The 20,303-nt window shown below is 44.5% G+C and overlaps 1 protein-coding gene across 1 annotated transcript in view; it reads right to left on the bottom strand.

The window, feature by feature from the left end:
* acbd6 (acyl-CoA binding domain containing 6) overlaps positions 1–20,303 on the bottom strand; it is a 76,650-nt gene that overhangs the window by 20,014 nt on the left and 36,333 nt on the right. The window lies entirely within an intron of this gene.

The following is a 20,303-nucleotide window of genomic DNA, read 5'->3' on the forward strand; positions in this document are numbered from 1 at the left end:
AGTAAAGTGACATCCTTTCGCACAGTTCACAATCAAATTGTACAAATAAATACAAAAATCCTTAATAGGGGGTCACTAACCTATTTGAATATGAAAGCTTATTTTTGTCACCGGTTAGCAAGTAAGACTACCAGATTGGTATGCATTTCTAAAATAACAACTTATGTTGTGACTATGTTACTATGTTATTACCAAGTTGTGATTATAAAAAAGTAGGGTTCAAATGAGCTCAGTCAACTGAATAATCTTTCCTGTATACGGCCACTTTACGTCGGGCGTACAACTTACAAAACGTCTCTACCCAGGTGGCCGATGACTTTCCAAGAAAAAGAAAAAAAAAAAAATTAAGATTTTTTCTCAAATCAAACGTTTGCTTTATTCCGATTTCAAAATATTCGTCGAAATTTTGAAATTTCGTTTGGCATACTCAGCCAAGCAGCCAATAAGAAGCCTGTATCAAATAACTTCGTGCTTCCGGACTTTCCCGAGCCTTATAAGGCCGTGCATTTGCATATCATTTTCCAAAGTAGACGCACAGAGAACACAAGAAAAATGGAGAAGTAGTTAGGAAACAAGCCAAAACCTCAGCCCTAGAAGAAATATTCAAAAGAAGCTAAAAAAATTGATGAAGTTACAAAACTTAAACGTACAATAAAAGCATCGTGGAAAGAGGAGTTCACGTGGCTTGTAGCAGACGAGGCAACGAAAAACATTGCATGAATGAAGATGAGTAAATACAAGTACATAATGATGGTAGATGGAAAACAGCGATGTCATATACATGCAATGAATGTTAAAGTAGATTTATAATAAACTTAATTTTAAAGCGTTGTTCTGTTTTATATTCTGATTATCAATCCTTAATACTTTGCAACAATGTTTTTTTTCTTTTGCGATTAGTCATCTTATTGCGTTTCAAGTTGTGAAAAATGGGGCAGGCAACTTTATGGCTGGGCAGGCAACTTTTCAGAGTTGTCTGCCCTGGTGTCCGGTAACTTTTTCGCCTGAGTTTCAGACACTGCACTGATTCATTTACAAATATAAATTATAGCCTCATTTTAAAAGAACAGGGTGTATCATTTGACCACTAGATGTCGCTAGACATTGTAGTGCAACCAAAATCAGTGCTTGAAAAGTAAAAAGTAGAATACAAACTATGGAGACTTAAAATCACCAAAATGCAGCATTTTACTCCCCAATTTTCTACTCAGCCTTTTTAATGTTTTTATAATAATAAAACATTGTTCTTGAAAGCGCCTTTCAGGACACCCAAGGTCACTGCATATATAGTTTTGGGTACCCGTAGAAGCAAGATAACTGACAATTATGTCAGCCCCTTTTAGTTGAGGCTCATGTAATATAGAATAAGTTTCTCGCCCTGTTTATATAATAATTGAAGTTTCTTTTTTTATTTACCACTAGGAGGTCCTAATTGATACACACTGTCCCTTGAAAACTATTTGTAGGTGTGATCCTGTATTTAAAGACACTGATCATGCCAATGATCTCACACCAGTTTGTGATCAATGTTCCTAGAAAATCACAATTACTACTCGGGTTTTCTTATGGGGGCAACCCGTGGGCAACGCTTTGGAGCCCTATATAAATATTTGTCCTAAATTCCTCCAGTGGGTCATTGACTTTTCTTTATTTTATGATTTAGACGTTCAGGAAATGCTCCAAGGCGTACATTGTACTCCTGTGTGTATAAACATTTAATCCGATAAGAGAGTTGGAAAATTGCACACAAAATGAAGGTAAGTATATAACTCAAAGTGCCTTTTTTGCCGGCCTTAAAGCTAGTAGTATAAACACAGTATTGAACTGGGTTGTTTCATACTTTCATTCATTTTAACCTCTTGATGAGACTGTAGGAAGTTACCGAAAAAAACAGCGATGACACAAAATATTAATAATGTTCACATACTTTAGCTCATTTATTGTCATGATTACTGATGTGATGCACCATGCTCCTTTGGCGCCAACTGCCTCGGACTCTGATTGGCTCCCTGTTCCGATTTAAACCCACTCCTATCTATGACCTGTTGTCAGTCCGTCTGCAAACCTCAGTTTAAACTAAGCAACCCTTTTTCGACCCCGACTCCCACCAGTTTTTTGCTCACCCGGCTTCGACACGTTTTTTTAATTCTGATCACGTCTACTTTCCCGTCCCAGCTTTTGACCTTTTTTGTCCTTGACCACGTCTACTCTCCTTTCCTAGCTTACGACTCGTTTACGACCCGACCATATTTTTGCTCTCCTGCCCCAGCTACTGACCCGTTTTTCCGTTCCCGACACCGCCATCGTTCGCCACGGAAGTCCCACTTCCGTGTTCAGAGCGACCTGCTTCCCGCGCCCAGCGATCACCGGATCGTGGGTGCAACCCTTTCCTTTCTTCCAATAAAACTGAGAGAAACGTAACGTAAGTGGGTCCTGGCTCCGTTCTGGTCCTGACATTTATAAAGTTATTGGGTTAAACATGAAGTACTCTGTCCTGAGTTCTTAACTAATACAGCTTGGGTGTATATTAAACATACATGCTTTTTATTTTTATACGTTTATTGGTTTGAAACCAAGCATTTATCAGTATAGACCCCCCAATGGAACAGGATTTAACTATATTTCATGCAAATCATTTATTTACGGCTTAAATTTTGCTGAGCATGTCTTTTATTCAAAATTACACACGTGCGTGCGCGTGTACTGGGAAGGCCCCAGCGTTAAAAGGATCTGCTTGGAGGGGGAAAGTGGGTGGCGGGGCCAACCTTAATTGAATTTGAGCCTTCGTAGAGAGTCACGAGAGGTAACCTTGCCACTCAGCGTGTGAGGACTGCCACCCGCGGTCAAATTAGCCTGTCGCCTAACTCGCCGTCCTTCACACCGCCTGGGAGTTGTCCTTCAAGTGCCTGGAGGGGCTCGCCCACTCTCATAAAATAACAGTAAAGGTGATATGGATTGCAAAAATATCGAAATATGTTTGCAGTGACAATCATTTCAGCATGAAATAAGTAATCAACACAATGAAGTTTGATGCGGTCGACTTTGGAAGCAAATATGTCTTCCTTAGTTTGTAATTCTGTCGTCTTTTATTCAGCAGCGAATAACCTCCCCCATTTAGCTGCCTAACACCAATAGATTGTGAACCTTTTTTACTGCACTGAAAGTCAGTTCATAATGTCATGAAATGTTAAACCAACACACTTAAAGGTATTCCCAAATTTTTAAAGATTCAAAATGTGAGGAAAAATTACATGTTTTTTGCATTAAATATATATTTCATCCATCCATTCTGTGCACCGCTTAGCCCATCCCAGCCATCTTGGGGCAGTGGGCAGGTGAGAGCCTGAACTGGTTGCCAGCCAGACTCAGGGCCCACAGAGACATGCAACCATTCGCTCATTCACACCTAGGGGGAAATTTGACTCGCCAATCAACCTGCCATGCATGTTGACACGAGGAGAACATGCTAACTCTGTACAAGGCGGCCGGTGGCTGGATAGGAACAGTGGAGATGACGTGCTAACCACTTATAGGTATATTCCAATTGTTTTCCGAGATAATGCCGTCTACAGACAGCGTTTCTTTTCTTTGTCATCCTGAGCTGTGATGTCATCGGAGGAACGCCAGCCCCTAGAAACCCAGTTATTATATTGTTTAGGTGTTAATTAGTTGAAGAGGTTATGAGTATATTAAGTGCAGTTATGGTAATTTTTGTGGAGAATACCTAGCCGCTGCAGAATATGTCTCCCTTAGTTTGCCAATCTATCATTATTTACTTAGCTAATGCCGTCCTCCCCCCTCTAGCATCATAGTACCAGTAAAGGTGCTATAGATTGAAAATCTTTATTTTTTTTTTTCTTGCAATGACTGTAAATTCAGCATGAAATATTCAACCAATGCACTGCGATATGGTCGATTTTGAAACAAAGTTCCCATTGTTTGTTAATGGGTTACTAACATCATAGTACCAGTAAAGGTACTATAGAGGGGGTCGCAAACGCTTTTTAAACATGTGAGTTTCTTTTTGATTACTGATTAGCGCAAAGTGCTACAGGTTTAAATTTCTGAAATAGCAACATATGTTGTTACTATGTCGTTACAATATTATTCTATTACCAAGTTTCAAGTATTGGTAGCTGGGTTAAAAACACTGATCATCTTAATGATTTCTCATGCCTGTTCGAAATCAAATTTATTTGATAAATCACTGTGACCCATCACTGGTGAGCTATTTAAAGAACCAGTCCAGAGACTTCTTAGGTGGTTCTAGGTGGCTACCTCGTGCCCATGGGAACCAACTTGGCTATTTCGTTCTGTGTACATTGTTACACAGAATGACAATACAAGGAAATTAATTAATATTAATATTTATGGCGAGACAGACATAAATGTCTTGCAATAATGTTCTTGTCAGCATGAAATGATCGACCAATTAACTTAAATTCGATGTGGTCGATTTTGGGGGAAAATATTCTCCACCTTGTTTGTAAATATGTCGGCTTTTGCTCAGCCCCTCCACTAACATCATAGTACTAAATGAAGTGCAATAGACCCTTACATGTATACTGTACTGTATATATTGTTTTTCAATTTCAGCATGAAATGTTCAAGTTCAATGTGGTCAATTTTGGGACAAAATACCCTTGTTTGTAAATCTATCTTCTTTTACCTGTCCCCCCCAATCGCGCTGGCATCACCAAGCCTGCTTGTTCCCATGGGAAGCCTTATCCTACATTACGGCCATCAGAGAGGAGGCTATAGGGTCGAGGCCCGGAATTAACATGACTGGGGGGGGGGAACAGGGCCACCGTCTGTCCTCTTGCAGCTCGTCGATGATGTTTAAAAGGAAATATATGAAATAAATAAATGCAAAAAAAGAGTGTAATATGAAAATCAATGGCCAGGCGAGCGCAGGGGGAGGAAGGGGGATAGTGGAGAGCATGCGGGGAGAGGCGGGGGCTCATAAAGCTGAGTACTGCGGGAGACTGATGGAAGGCAAAACACTTACTTTGTTTATTCTCTCTCCTCACCCCCTTCCCCCCTTTGTGTTTCGAGCTCTTACCCCCCTCCCCCTTGTGTCTGAAGCGGTCGAGGACAGCTTTAATGCTCCTGACAATTTATGTGGACGGTTAAGAACGATGGAAATCAAATAGTAGCGCGTAGGCGAGGCCCAGCGAGTGGCCAATAAGAAAGAAACGAGAGCTGATGAAGGCGAAGACGACCACTACCTGCCGCCGGGCGGCCGACATTACCGTCAAGTGGTTTGAGTGGTTGCATTATACATTCATAAGCGCGGGAACGTCGGAGTGGCTCTTTTGACACTGCCGCCGCTCTCATTTCATTAAGTCAAGCGTTGCGCCGGCTACTTAACATGGATACTCCGGGGCCGTCTCGCAGATGCATTCATAAAAATGTAAATGGCGAGGGTGATATATGTCGTTCTGACTTTTTTGTAAAAAAATATCGGGTCTGGCTAATGTAGCCAATAAAGGAAGCTTAAAATGAAATGTTGCCAAAATGTTGAGTTGAAAGAAGTCCAGTAGACTCACGGCATATGACATTAATCCATTCCAAGCTGGGGATTGGAAAATGTAGTTGCCATATAGCGGGGGATATGAACCTACTGTAATGGGTAGATAAAGCATTCACGTTATAAAAAAACATTATAAATAAAGGTACACCTGCAGGATAAATGACATTTCCTTTTGTGATGACGTGACTTGAGCTGGTATAGTGGAGAAGTGGGTGGATGCAGGGCTGACGGAAACAAACACTGGGGGGAAAGAAATGAAACTGATTTCAAACCTTCCACTTGCAAAGATTGCCACGCCGTTCAAAGATTTTCTTGCCTTTATCGCCTCCTTATTTTGATAATAGTCCCGATGGTGGTTTACTACCTTGCAAGTTAGAGAGCGTGGCAATTTGTGTGCCCGCTTCTAATTCTTTATAATTGCAAGCTTCTATAATTCTATGGTTAGCATGTTTGTGCTCCCCCCTTCAGCATCACTGCAAGCCTTGGGCCACATAGCAAATACTTTACAATAAAAGTGTTTGTTGGCTCACAAAGTCTTTACAAATAGCATGTCATTCTGAACTGTATAAAAGCCAGAGAAAGGCATTGTGGGAATTCAGCCAATAGCCCATCCGAAATAGATTGTTTGTGCGTTTGTAGAGCTGTCTCTAAGATTCCTGTTTGCTATCGACGTCATATGAAATGCTGGTCAGCGTTTGGTTTTCATCACTGCATTGTAAAAATGTCGATATGCTATTGGCTGAACTACCTCCTATGATGCCTTACTGTGTCTTCATTCAGTTCAAAATCTCGTGCAAGTTTGTGATACAATACTGTTTGCTGAACTGCATTTATTCGCTTGTAGTGTAGCTAAAGAGAGAAGCTCAAACATGATAAACATAGAAACTACAAATATATTGAAGGTACATTGGCGACTACCCTCTCTGAGTTGCATGGCCGTAAGCAATTGAAGACATGGAGTATTTTTAAGAATAAGAAGGAGATTAAAGCAAAGATATCTTCTAAAACCATGACAGTACTTGCAAGTGGAAGTTTCAAAATCAGTTGTTTTCAATTTGCAGTCTCCTTCCCACTTCTGCATCCACCCGCTACTTCACCTGACCAGCTTATGACACATGACATCAAAGGTATAGAACATTTCATGTAACATGTATATTCATGTTATTTAATCATATGCATGTATATTGCATTTAAGTAGTACTTATTATATATTGTTTTGTTATTTCAATGTATTTATCTGGGGTATCGGGGGTTCAGCTCACATGAGCCAATTACCAGATGTTTTATCTTTTAATATACGGCAATTTCACTTCGCAATACCCACCTCAGAACCGATTCATATCGTACCTTGGATGTCTATTGTGTAAGGGAAAAAACACATAACACATAGACGGTTTCTATATTTATGTGCACCCATTAAAGTGAATCAACAAAATACAAGCGTGAAATAATTATAAACTACAACACGCAGGAGGTTAACATCTGATTTAGAGACGCTGTCGACTCCCACCCTGACGTCACCGTCATAAAACACGAAGCCCCGTAAACGGCATCACGTGGACTTTTGTTGTTTCGCCCGCCGATTGTGCACCGTCCCTGCAGTGGAGCTATTTATTACTATTGATCTTACTGGTCCCGGCTGGAGACTTTTGTTCCGTGGGCTCTCGGCTCTGACCTCAATTAAGTTATGAATTTCTATCCGATAGACTGGGAGCACTCGGGTCTTGCGGCGGCCGCGCCACGGCGCTGGATTAATTAGAATTAGCGGTGCTTGCGAGTTGCCCTTTCCGCCTGGTAGATCGTGTTGTTTTAATACAGGGGGCTGCTACTTCTTCTGCTCGCTTCCTCTCGCTGCGGTGATGCGTTGACGTGGTTTTAACCCGCTCTTTGTGGGGTTAATCCCGACTTTCCCGCTCCGTATTGTGGATAAACTCGAGGATGCTCTCGACCTTTGTAAACGTCTGCGGCACCTCCGAAACGTCCGACTCAAGTTCCCTTGAATAGGAACATATTTCCGGGGCAACTGTCTGGATTGTTGGGATGTTTTAGTCTAAGTGGGGTGGAATTTGTACCTGAAGACAAAAGTTGGATATGCGCTAAGTGGGTACAGAGAATGGCCACACAAGCTCAGAGGTTTGTGGGTGTTAAATATCACTGAGAAACTACCAAAACCAGTAATGAAGTCAAGCATCAGGACCCTGAATCACAAAACTTTCATCTGTAAAATGCGAGTAACACAGGATAAATCAGGGGCAGCTAACAATAACAATAGCAGCTAACCGTAGCCAGCAGCCAAGTGGCTATCATGAGGGGCTAGAGAAGGAACTAGACAAAAAAGTCAATTGCATGAGCAGCTGTTGGAGGCCAGTGAAACTGAAGGATGAAGCAAGCCTTATTTACACTGACCCACTAAAAAATGGCAACACGAGTGGCTAGACAAGGAAATGGTGGAAAAAAAGTGCCAGATAACTAAATCACAGCACTTTGCAACATTCGCCTGCACGGCCACCTTTCGGAGACGGGTCACACTGAAGGACAACAATGATGGAGGAGCTAACAATCCATTAGCGGCAATAAAATAGCAGCTACTGGCAAGCTATAACCTGCAATCAAGTAGCTAACCAGACTGGCTAAAGAAAGAAACTGAGGCAAAAAAGGCACTAGAGGCCTGAATCACGGAACGTGCACGACCAGCGGTGGGAGACAATTCGCACTGAAGGACAACCACGAAGCAGCAAACAATAAAATAGCAGCTCCCAGCGAGCCATAACCTGCAGTCAAGTGGCTGACATGACTGGCTAGAGGAGGAACAGGTGAGAAAAAAGCGCCAGATGTCTGAATCACAGAACTCAGCAACATTGGCTTACGTGATCAGCTGTGGAAGGCAAGTGACACTGAAAGACAAAGCAGTAGCAGCTAACAATAATAATAGGATTAGCGGCTAGTGTCGAGCCATAACCTGCAGTCAAGTGGCTGACATGACTGGCTAGAGAAGGAAGAAGGAAAAAAGCACCAGATGCCGAAATCAAAAGACTTGATGACTTTCCCTTGCATGACTATCTGTGGAAGCCGAGTGACACTAAAGGACAAAGCAAGAGCGGCTCATAATAATAATAGCATTAGCGGCTAGTGGCGAGCCATAACCTGCAGTCAAGTGGCTGACATGACTGGCTAGAGGAGAAACAGGTGATTAAAAACAGTCATATGCCTGAATCACAGAAGTCAGTGACATTGGCCTACATGATCAGCTGTGGAAGGCGAATGACACTGAAAGACGAAGCAGGAGCAGCTAAAAATAATAATAGCATTAGCGGCTATTGGTGAGCCGTAGCCTGCGGTCATTTTCCTAAAATGACTGGCTAGAGAAGGAAGGAGGGAGAAGGAAAGAAGCACCAGATGCCAAAATGACAAGAATTGACGACTTTCCCTAGCATGGCTAGCTGAGGAAGGCGAGTGACACTAAAGGACAAAGCAAGAGCGGCTATCAATAATAATAGCGGCTCCTGGCAACCATAAGCTACAGTCAAGTGGCTAACATGACTGGCTAGAGGAGGAACAGGTGAGAATAAAGCGCCAGATGTCTGAATCGCGGAACTCAATGACATTGGCATGCAAGGCCAGCTGTGGAAGGCGAGTGACACTGAAGGACAACCGCTGAGCAGCTAACAATACAATAACAGCTACCGGTGAGCCATAACCTACAGCCAAATGGCTAAAATGACTGGGTAGAGAAGGAAACAGTGGGGAAAAAGCGCCAGATGCCTGAGTCCTAGAACTCATAACTACTTGCATTCAAGCTGTGTAATACTGTATAATTAAAAACATAAAAACCTACATATCTTAGTACATACTTTTGCTTATTATTTGAATCAATAGGGTTTTACTTAAACGAACTATGTCGTTTCGCGCAACTAGATTTTGCCATCTAACACACAAGGCCTCTAAATACAGCTGTTAATCTCTAATTCTCTTTATTACATTAAGTGTGAGTATACTAGCCTGTCCCAGTTTTACCGCCCCAGTGTCAAAATTGCGAGGACGAGGTCCGAGCTACGGTTGGCAGGTGGTAGACCCGCGACAGCGTATTGGTACGTTCCGATCTATTGTAGCCCAACCCCCCCCGCCGCCCAAACTTGATCCAGGATTAACTATCAAACGAGCCCTTAATGCAGGTTAAAATTTGCTCAAACAATCAGTTGATTAATTTCAAACGACTTCCCTCCTCCACCGGGAGAATAATACTTTTTGTCGAACTCTAAAGCTGCCCCTCCCACCTTTTTTAATCAACAAATTAAGCATAAATCATGTTTGATCTTTATTTACTGGTTGCTCAGCAGTTGTGGTAGGTCGAGGGAGATTACCCCATGGCTCTAAACAAAACATTTCTCTATTTTTCTTATTTTTTTGTTGTTGCTGTCAACGACTCCAGACACATAGGACAGATTCTCATTAGCTCTGATGAAAAGAAAAGCGACAAAAAGCAAGTTTTAATAAGAGCGGCATCGTTCAGCAAGCTTTAAATAACGAGACGGTTTGGCGTTGTGAGGGAGCACTATGATTTAGACAACTCGGTTTTTCTCTCCGCCAACTCGTAAATCTGCTTGCTGTAACATTGCTCGTCTAATTTCTGGAATCTCTCGCTAATGAGACACGCTGCCACAGATGAGCTCATTTTCAGCACTGAATAATTAACTGGAAGTCAAATACAGAAGTTTAACCTATAAAAGTTAAAATAAAAACACATGATAATGGGTCACTAGGAGCCAGTACTCGTTACAAAGCTCTGACGCATTTAATAGACTATGTTCTGATTTTCTACACAAGTAGTAGCACGACATGGTCGTAACTTCTCTCTACCTCTTCGTAGCGTTAATATTGAACGAGCCAACACTACTTGTTCGAACCATTTTAAGTCAAGTCAGTTCAAGACATGTTTATTCGTATAGCCAGTGTCTGAAATAATGACTTTTACGTCGGGCGTACACTTACAAAAACGTCTCCGCCCGGGTGGCCGACAACTTTTATAGAAAAAAAAAAACCTTTTTTTTGTTTTTGTTTTGTTTTTAAGACAGGATTGAATGGTAGCTTGTTACAAAAGTTTGCTTTATTCCGATTTTGAAATCTTCGTTTGGTTTGGAAATTTCGGTTCGTTTGGTAATTTGCATACTCTGCAGCCAATGAGAAGCCTGCATCGAATAACTTTGTGCTTCCGGACTTTCCCGAGCCTTATAAGGTCGTGCATTTGCATATCATTTTCCAAAGTAGACACACAGAGAACACAGGAAAAATTGTAAAATGGTTAGGAATCAAGCCAAAACCTCAGCCCCAGAAGAAATATTCAAAAGAAGCTAACAAAATTTATGACGCTACAAAACTTAAACATACATTAAAAGCATCGTGGAAAGAGGAGTTCACGTGGCTTGTAGCAGACAACGCAACGCAAACATTATGAATGAAGATGAGTTAATACAGGTACATACTGATGGTAGATGGAAAACAGCGATGTCATATACATGCAATGAATGTTATAAGTAGATTTATAAAAAACCCTAGTTTTAGAGTGTTGTTCTGTTTTATATTCTGATTATCATTCCTTAATACTTAGCCACAATGTTTTGTTTTTTTGCGATTAGTCGTCTTATTGTGTTTCAAGTTGTGAAAAATGGAGCAGGCAACTTTATGGCTGGGCAGGCAACTTTTCAGAGTTGTCTGCCCTGGTGTCCTGTAACTTTTTGTCACGAGTTTCAGACACTGGTATGGCCCTTAATCAGAAGAAGTCTCAAAGGGCTATACAAATCTACAGACTTGTGGTCTTTGTTAGAACACCGGCGGGTTGTTGGAACATTAAGGGGTTATGGTACCATATATTATTAAAACACTTTCTCTGTGCCGTCTTTCTTTGTAAATCTCATGTTTCAATTTGGGCACTTGTGGCTTATAGTCAGGTGCGGCTTATGTATGTACAAAATATTTTCCTTTCAAAGTGTACTGGGTGCGGCTTATCAGGTGCACTCTACTATTCGAATTTTACGATAATTGGATTTTGCGTGCCTTGCTTTATTTCTCTAAATACGCACGCAGTTAAACTTTTTTTTTTAAAGTCAGCGGTTATCAGTAACGGTTAAGGAAAAAGCTGTTATTGTACATCCCGACCCTTTATCTATTGTGTCTTCATAATGCTGCATACCATCAGTGAGATGATTTTCAAATCTATACTCCGTTAAATCCTTTTTGAAGCATTCCCAGCAAATCCCCTGCGACTTCTCCCTCCCGCAACCACTGGAAACAAAAAGGGCCACGTATGAGCACACAAAGCCATTTGTGAAATGTCCCGATTATGTGGCACGTAAAACAATTTGCCTGATTACTTCCAATTGATTCGGCCTTACGGTTAAAGCCTCGGTGTGCGAGTCGGCGGCCGTGTCGTGCCTTCTGGACAGACAGAGGACTAATTTCCGATGTGCAGCTGAGCCAGCTTACGGTCCAGACTAAAGCTCTCCTGGATGTTGCTAAACCTTAGAGGCTAAAGGCTACGATGCTGAGCAGACACCTCTTTTTTTGATGAAGGATTTGTCTGCGGCTGGATGTGAATTAAAGGTGACCTTTGAGCGGGGAGAGGAGAGGGTACAGGGAGAAGAGGGGGTAAACATTTCAATGTGCCGATTCATAATCGCTTAACTATTTCTTTAGTGTCTCCAATGAGGAGTAAAGAGCCTTCGCTGTGAAAATGCTGGTCTACTAGTGATCCCAAGAGCCAAGAAGAGAACCGCAGGTTCGAGAGTGTTCTCCATCCGGACCTCTGTGCTGTGGAATGCTCTTCCCTCTGAGATTCGATCTGCAACTTCAGTGGAACTGTTCAAATCTAGGCTTAAAACACACTTCTATTCTCTATCTTATGAATGACCTTTGTTCCCTGTTGATGATATCTGTGTATTATTCGATATTGCAATATTGGTTGCAGCCTGGTCATCCTGGAAGGGGGATTACCTCATGTGTTCTCAAGGTTTCTTTATGCTGCTTCATGCTGAGGTTTTTGAGTTTTTCCTTGGCCTCATGTAAGTTTTAGATTGGGGAATGGTGTAATAATAGTCTGTAGTTTGCAATAATCTGTGGTCTGTGCAGCCCCTTGAGACCTCTTGAGCTTAGGCGGGCCCAAACAAACATGATTTGACTTGACTTAAAGACATTCGGGAACTCTCCAAAGTAGAAGTAAGAAATTACTTTTTAGATCATCATGCCGTTGGTTGGCAAGAAATCCGCGGACACTACCCACAATAACAACTTAAAATTGGAATCAAGTGCCTGGATACAAAAAAATTGGAGCGGAAATTGGCCATTTTGTAACATAACGGTGTCAACCTTATCAGAAGCAGCCAATAAGAGATCTATTTATTATATTTTGGAATTATATTTGATGTTATTTTAAATTAAGTGCCTACAGTGACTGTTTTTTATTTAGAAACAAAAAATAACAACAACAAAAATGGATAAAGTTAAAAAAAAAAAAAAAAAGATAAAAAAAAAAAATAACCAGCTCGTGGCCTCAGGGCTAGGGCGTATCCCGAAACTGGGGGGTCGCAGGTCCGAACCTCGGTCAAGTCATACCAAAGACAGACAACATAGGTACCCGATGCCTCCCTGCTTGGCGCTCGGTATTAGGGTCACCTAATGACTGCCAAAGACAGGTGTTGGAACACATTGGTTGAGTCTCCTGCGTGACGTAAGAGTCATCTAAAAGATTTTGGCCGATAAAAACAAAGCCTCCTTTGTATCAATCTTTCAGAAAAGTCAAGAATGTGAGTGTGGGGGGATATGGCTCCAGTATATACATCTTGGGGTTGTCCATCGATTCGATGATGACCATCTTCTTTTAATTGTGAGTCTGCTGATGTTTGAACAGTCCGATCCTGGATCCACAGATGCGGTTACAGACAGAGCATGTGAAGTGGGTGCTGGGGGGAGCAGGGGTGGCCTGGCGAGCATGTCTCTTTGCACGCTTTGCTGCACGGTGTTGCATGCGCTGTTCCTCCATGTAATCCACTCCCTGTGAGCAGTGGGAGCGCCAGAGGTCTCGGAAGGAAGCAAGTTCCTCCAGTGAGGAGGGGTTTATCCGACATCTCTTCAGGATGTTCTTCATTTGGTCTTTGAACCGCTTCTTCTGCCCACCAGCACTGCGTTGGCCTAGATGTAACTGACCATAGAGGATACGGCGTGGCAGTCTGTGGCTGGGCATTCGAACAACATGCCCCAGCCACCTGAGTTGGCGTTGGGCCATAATGGATCCCATGCTGCAGCTGCCTGCCCTCTCCAACACCTCTGTGTGCGGCACTCTGTCCCTCCATGTGATGCCAAGGATCTTCTGAAGACATCTTACATGGAAGGTCTCGAGGCTTTTCAGATGGCGGCTGTAGATAGTCCATGCCTCACATCCATACAGTAATGTAGTGATGCATACAGCTCTGTAGACCAGCATTTTGGTGTGGAGTCTAAGGTTGTTGTTTTGAAAGACCCTTCTCCTTAGTCGACCGAAAGATGCTGATGCTTGCTTGAGACGGCTCTGGGTCTCATCATCCAATGAGCAGGTGTCAGACACTATGCTCCCCAGATATTTGAAGGTGGGCACCATGAGCAGGTGTTGCCCTGCTGGATTATTGGGTTTGGTAAGAGGTCAGCACTGGACTGACAGAGTACCTCTGTCTTCTGGGTGTTGATCGTCAGTCCCATTCTGGTGTATGCAGTTACAGCTGCCGAGAGAATGTTTTGCAGAGCCTCCGGTGTATGGGCAACCAGGGCACAGTCATCAGCATACTGTAGCTCAATGATGGTCTCTGAAGTCAGTTTGGTAGTTGCCTGTAGCCTCCTGATGTTAAACAGGTTACCATCAACCCTGAAGTTGATGGTAACTCCAGCCTGCTTCTCCATCCTTCTACGTAGCAGTGTTGTAACACAGACGAGGAAGATGTTGAAGAGAACTGGAGCCAGCACACAGCCTTGCCTCACTCCAGTTTCGACGCCAAAGGGCTCTGAGCTGTGTCTTCCAACTACCACTCTGGCCGTCATCCCTGAATGGAACTGTGCAAGAATGGTGAGAAACTTGGGTGAACACCCAAATCTCTTCAGGACTTGCCACAGTAGGTCCCTGTTCACTGTGTCAAATGCCTTTGAGAGATCGACAAAGGCGATGAACAAGTCCTTGTGCTGCTCCCGGCATTTCTCTTGGAGCTGACGTGTCACAAAGATCATGTCGACTGTTCCCCTGTCCTTTCGAAAACCACACTGTGACTCTGGGATGACGCGTTCCGATATTTTGGAGATGAGTCTCCGGAGCATGACCTTGGCAAGGACCTTTCCAGCAGTGGCCAACAAAGAGATACCCCTACAGTTGGAGCAGATGGATTTATCTCCTTTATTCTTGAAGATGGTCACAATGTTCGCATCTTTCCACAGTTGCGGGACACACTCTCGTCTCCACACCTCTGAAATGTATTGAAACAGTGTCCCCGTGTACAGAGGTAGCCTCCTACCTTGAGAAGTTCAGCTGGGATGTTGTCAGGTCCAGGGGATTTATTGTTTTTCAGGGTTTTGACTGCATGCAGGATTTCATTGAAAGTTGGCGGGAGGTCGAGGTCTGGCAATGTAGGATGTTCGGGGAAATCTGAAAGGACAGTTGGGTCCACTGGGGTGGGCTGGTTGAGCAGGGTGTTGAAATGCTCAGCCCACCGCTCCACTATCATAGCCTGATCCTTGATTAGAGATGTTCCATCAGCAGATCTAACAGGTGCCAGGGAGCAGTTTCTGGGGCCATAGATGGTTTTTACTGCATCATAGAAACTGTGCATATCGCTTCTATCAGCGTGAGACTGGATTTCATTGGCTTTTGAGATCCACCACTCATCTTGCAGTTTTCTGAGAGTTCTCTGGGCCTCGGAACGAAGGGCTTGCCATAGCTTTTTATGGAATTGAGATTGTGGGTTGTTCAGGGTGGCTCTGTGCGCCTTGTGCATTCTGTCAAGGAGGGTTGAGATCTCTCCGGCATTCTGGTCAAACCAGTCCTGGTGTTTTTTAGTTTTAAAACCAACGGTTTGGGCTGCAGTGTCAAAGAGGGTGGTAGATATATAGGTCCACTTCTCATCCATCCCAGCCTCTGACATGACCAGCTGCTCAATGTTTGCCAGCCTCTCAGCTAGAGAGCAACGGAAGTTGTCAAGGGTGTCGCTACTGGAGAGTTTGGCACAGTTGAGTGTCTTCCTCTTTGAACCACCCTGATGTGCTACGGGCCGGACATGCATTCTGACCTTTGTCAGAATCATGCGGTGGTCGGTCCAACAGTCTGCCCCACGCATAGCTCTTGTAATGAGCACGTCCTTCAGGTCAGCCCTCCTCACGATCGCGTAGTCGATCAGGTGCCAGTGTTTGGACCTGGGATGCATCCAGGATGCCTTATATTTATTCTTTTGTTGGAAGATGGTGTTTGTGATGGTAAGGTTATGTTCCATGCACAGACTAAGAAGTCTAATGCCATTGGAATTAACTTTTCCAATGCCATGGGCACCAATCACACCATTCCAGTTTTGCAAGTGCTTTCCGACTCTTGCATTGAAATCACCAAGCAGCATGATTTTGTCATTCCTCGGGATGTGACTGAGGATGTCATTGAGTGCCTGGTAGAAGCGATCCTTCTCTTCATCATTCGATGGCAGTGTTGGTGCATAGGCACTAACTAATGTGACATGTCTGCATTTTGCATGTGGGATGCGAAGAGTCATTAGTCTTTCACTGACACCCACTGGTGACTCTGTGAGCTTCAGCAGTAGGGTGTTCTTAATTGCAAAACCAACTCCGTGAAGATGGTGTCCGCCCATGGGGTATCCCTTCCAAAAGAATGTATAACCCTCCCCCTCTTCATTGAGTGAGCCTTCCTCAAGGAGTCTGGTCTCGCTGAGCGCTGCCACATCCACATTATATCGCTTCAGCTCGTTGGCAATGAGTGCTGTTCTGCGCTGTGGTCTGTCCAGACTGGTATCCAGGAGTGTCCTTATGTTCCACGCTGCAATTCTAAATGCTATTGTTTTTCGACCGCATAGTGGAATGTCCCGACAGGCGCGGTTTCCTGTCCGGGTACTGTGCTGAGTGGGCAATCTTTAGGCCACCTTTTCTAGGCCTTTCCCCAATTGGGGTGAGCAGTGCGGCCACTAATTAGTGCTGCTCAGACGCACAGGGGTCTGCCGGAAACAGCTGCCACTCAATCCCAGCTGCTAACGACCCTTGCCCTGTGCCGCTGACGAGCAGAGGTCCAGCTAAGAGCTTCCAGCTCATTCAAACCTGCTCCCGTCACTGGATACTCCATCGCCGCCAGACTTTTGTGGTCGGAGACTCAGGTAAAAGAGGATACCTGCGCAATGATGGTTTTTAAAGTGGCGTAAGGGGTGCGCTTTCCCCAACGCCACTATCTTGATTGTAAAGAAGATGGTTCCAGTGGCAAGGGAGACCCTAGACGACCGGCATCTTCCTACAACTGCAGGCGGCTGCCGAGATCCCGGTCTGTGGGAAACCGCCTCAAAGCGTGCCGCCACCAGCTTTTGGGATCACTCTTAGTCTGGACTCTACCCTTCGACCTGTTCGGCTTGGGTAACCCTGCCAGGAGTACGAGACTCCCGCCGACATAGCTCTAGGGGTCATGGAGACACACAAATTGCCCCACCACGATAAGGTGGTGATCCATCGGGACACCCAGTATATACATACATACATACATACGATGTTATTCTAAAAAAAGTGCCTATTGTGGCTGTTTTTTTTTATTTCGAAAAATAAAAATAATTAAAAAAAAAAAAAACAGAGAAAATCAGATTCAGATTCAGATTCAGATCTACTTTATTGTCACTCTAGTACACGTGTATAAAGAACGAAATGTCGATACATCTGACCCGCACAGTTTCCTTGAATGTACAGATATAGATAAAACGTTGTATTGAGTTGGAGTATTGAGTACTAATAATATACTAAATAATTATGGCTATGTATAGTATTTTACAGTAGTGCAAATAGTGCAAGAGGAGCAGCTAACCAGATCTGCAAAATGGGCAGTCAGGTAAACAAGTCAGGTAAACAGTAACAATAACACTGTAAGTACAATAGTGCAGAGAAACAGATGTGCAAGGAGTGGCTAGCTATAAAGAACTGCCAGTAGTGCAAAAAAGTCAAACAAAACCAACAGATGTACAGATTAGCAGCAGTTTAGATTTACTATGTGTTTGATTGACCATTTAACAGTCTAATGGCCAGGGGGACAAGACTATTGTGGAACCTGGTGGTCCTGCACCGCACACTGCAGTACCTCTTCCCAGAGGCTAGCAGAGTGAAAAGTCCATGATGGGGGTGAGAGGGGTCCCTGATAATGTTCTTAGCTTGGGATAGGCAGCGCTTCTGGCCAATGTCCTGAATGGAGGGGAGAGAAGTCCCGATGATTTTCTCTGCTGTCCTCGTCACCCTCCTCACACTACCCCAGTCGGAAGCGCTGCAGCCTCCACACCACACAGAAATACAGCTGGTCAGGATACTCTCTATGGTGCCCCTGTAGAATGTAATGAGGGAGGGTGGGGGCAGGTGGGCTCTCCTCATCCTCCGGAGGAAGTACAGGCGCTGCTGTGCCCTCTTCACCAGTGATGCAGTGTTCACGGACCAGGTGAGTTTGTTTGTGATGTGCACCCCTAGGAACTTGATGCTGCTGACAACCTCCACAGCCTTGTTGTTGATGAGAAGTGGGGCATGGTTGGGCTGGTTTTTCCTGAAGTCGATAATGATCTCTTTAGTTTTGTCAACATTCAGGACCAGGCTGTTGTCCCTGCACCAGCCCACCAACTGCTCCACCTCCTCTCTGTAGGCCAGGTCGTTGTCGTCCCTGATGAGGCCCACCACTGCTGTGTCGTCCGCAAACTTCACGATGTGGTTTTTGGCTGACCTAGGGACGCAGTCGTGTTTCATCAGGGTGAACAGCAAGGGGCTCAGGACACAGCCTTGGGGGAAGCCCGTGCTGAGGGAGATGACATCGGAGATGTTCTGACCAATCCGCACTGACTGGTGTCTGTCAGTGAGGAAGTCCAGCAGCCAGTTCCGCAGGGGGGTGTTGAAACCCAGGAGTCTCATTTTGTCTACCAGGTGTTGTGGGATGATGGTGTTGAATGCTGAACTGAAGTCCAGGAACAGCATCCGCACATGGGTGTTCTTCTCCTCTAGGTGTGTCAGGCTCAGGTGAAGCGCAGAGGAGATGGCATCCCCGGTGGAGCGGTTTGTCCATTAGGCAAACTGAAAGGGGTGAGGAGGGGAGACTGGAGGTGATGTGCTCTTTAACCAGTCTCTCAAAGCACTTCATTATGATGGGAGTCAGTGCAACGGGCCGGTAATCGTTCAATGATAAGATCTGGGGGTTCTTTGGCACTGGGATGATGGTGGCAATCTTGAAGCATGATGGTACCGTGGCTTGGTCTAGCGAGGTGTTGAAAATGTCTGTTAGTACACAAGCCAGCTGATCGGCGCACTCCCTAAGGACCCGCCCTGGAATGTTGTCCGGGCCTGGAGCCTTCCGTGTACTGACCCTTCTCAGGGTCTTCCTCACGTCAGTTGAGTCCAGGAGGAGTGCTCTTTCATCCTGATGTGGAACCGCTTTCGCTGCAGGGGTGCCATTTTGTGCCTCGAACCTCCCAAAGAAGTTGTTGAGGTCATTCAGAAAGTCCATGCTAGTGTCCTGCACTGGGGCGGTGGTTGGCTTGTATCTGGTGATGGCCTGAATGCCTTTCCACATATCCCTGGTGTTGGTTGTGCTGAGGAAACGGTCCTGGATTTTTTGACTATGCGATCGCTTTGCTAGTCTGATAGCACGGTTCAGGTTAGCCCTTGCTGATCTCAGCGCCTCCTCGTCACCAGATTTATAGGCAAGGTTCCGTACCTTTAGCAATTTGCGTATCTCAGCAGTCATCCAGGGCTTCTGATTGGCACGGGTGCAGATGGTTTTGGTGTTGCTGACGTCTTCTGCGCATTCACTGATGTAGGCTGACACAGACATGGCGTACTCATCTATATTTATTTTGTTGTTGTAAGTGGCAGCCGATTTAAACATGTCCCAATCTGTGCATTCAAAGCAGTCCTGTAGTGCCTCCATTGCCCCCTCAGTCCACACCCTCACCTGCTTCACTGTAGGTTTTTCTCTGGTCAGCAGGGGCTTGTATGCAGGAATTAGCATAACAGAAAGGTGATCTGATGAGCCAAGGTGGGGGCGGGGAGCTGCTCTGTATGCTCCTCTGATATTTGTGTAGGCCAAGTCTAATGTGTTCCTACCTCTTGTAGCAAAGTCGACATGCTGGTGGAAATGCGGGAGAACTGTTTTCATGTTGGCCTGGTTAAAGTCCCCCGCCGCAATAAAAATGCATTCGGTGTAAGCATGCTGCAGTTCACTCACAGTTCGGTAGAGAACGTCCATTGCCTCCTTAGTATTAGCGCTGGGGGGCACGTGCACGGCAGTAATGATGGTAGCACTAAACTCCCTCGGTAGGTAAAAGGGTCTGCAGATCACCGTCAAAAGTTCAATGTCTTGTGAGCAGTGATTCGAGATTATCTTAGCATTTCTACACCAGTTGTTGTTGGTATAAATGCATAGTCCGCCACCCCTGCTCTTACCGGTGAGCTCGCCGCTTCTATCAGCGCGGAAAGCAGTTAGCCCCACAATGCTAACAGCGTCATCTGGGATAGATGAGTTTAGCCATGTCTCCGTCAG

This window comes from Urocampus carinirostris, chromosome 12 (assembly GCF_059441175.1).
Source record: "Urocampus carinirostris isolate Australia breed hairy pipefish chromosome 12, RoL_Ucar_1.0, whole genome shotgun sequence".
Lineage (NCBI taxonomy): Eukaryota > Metazoa > Chordata > Actinopteri > Syngnathiformes > Syngnathidae > Urocampus > Urocampus carinirostris.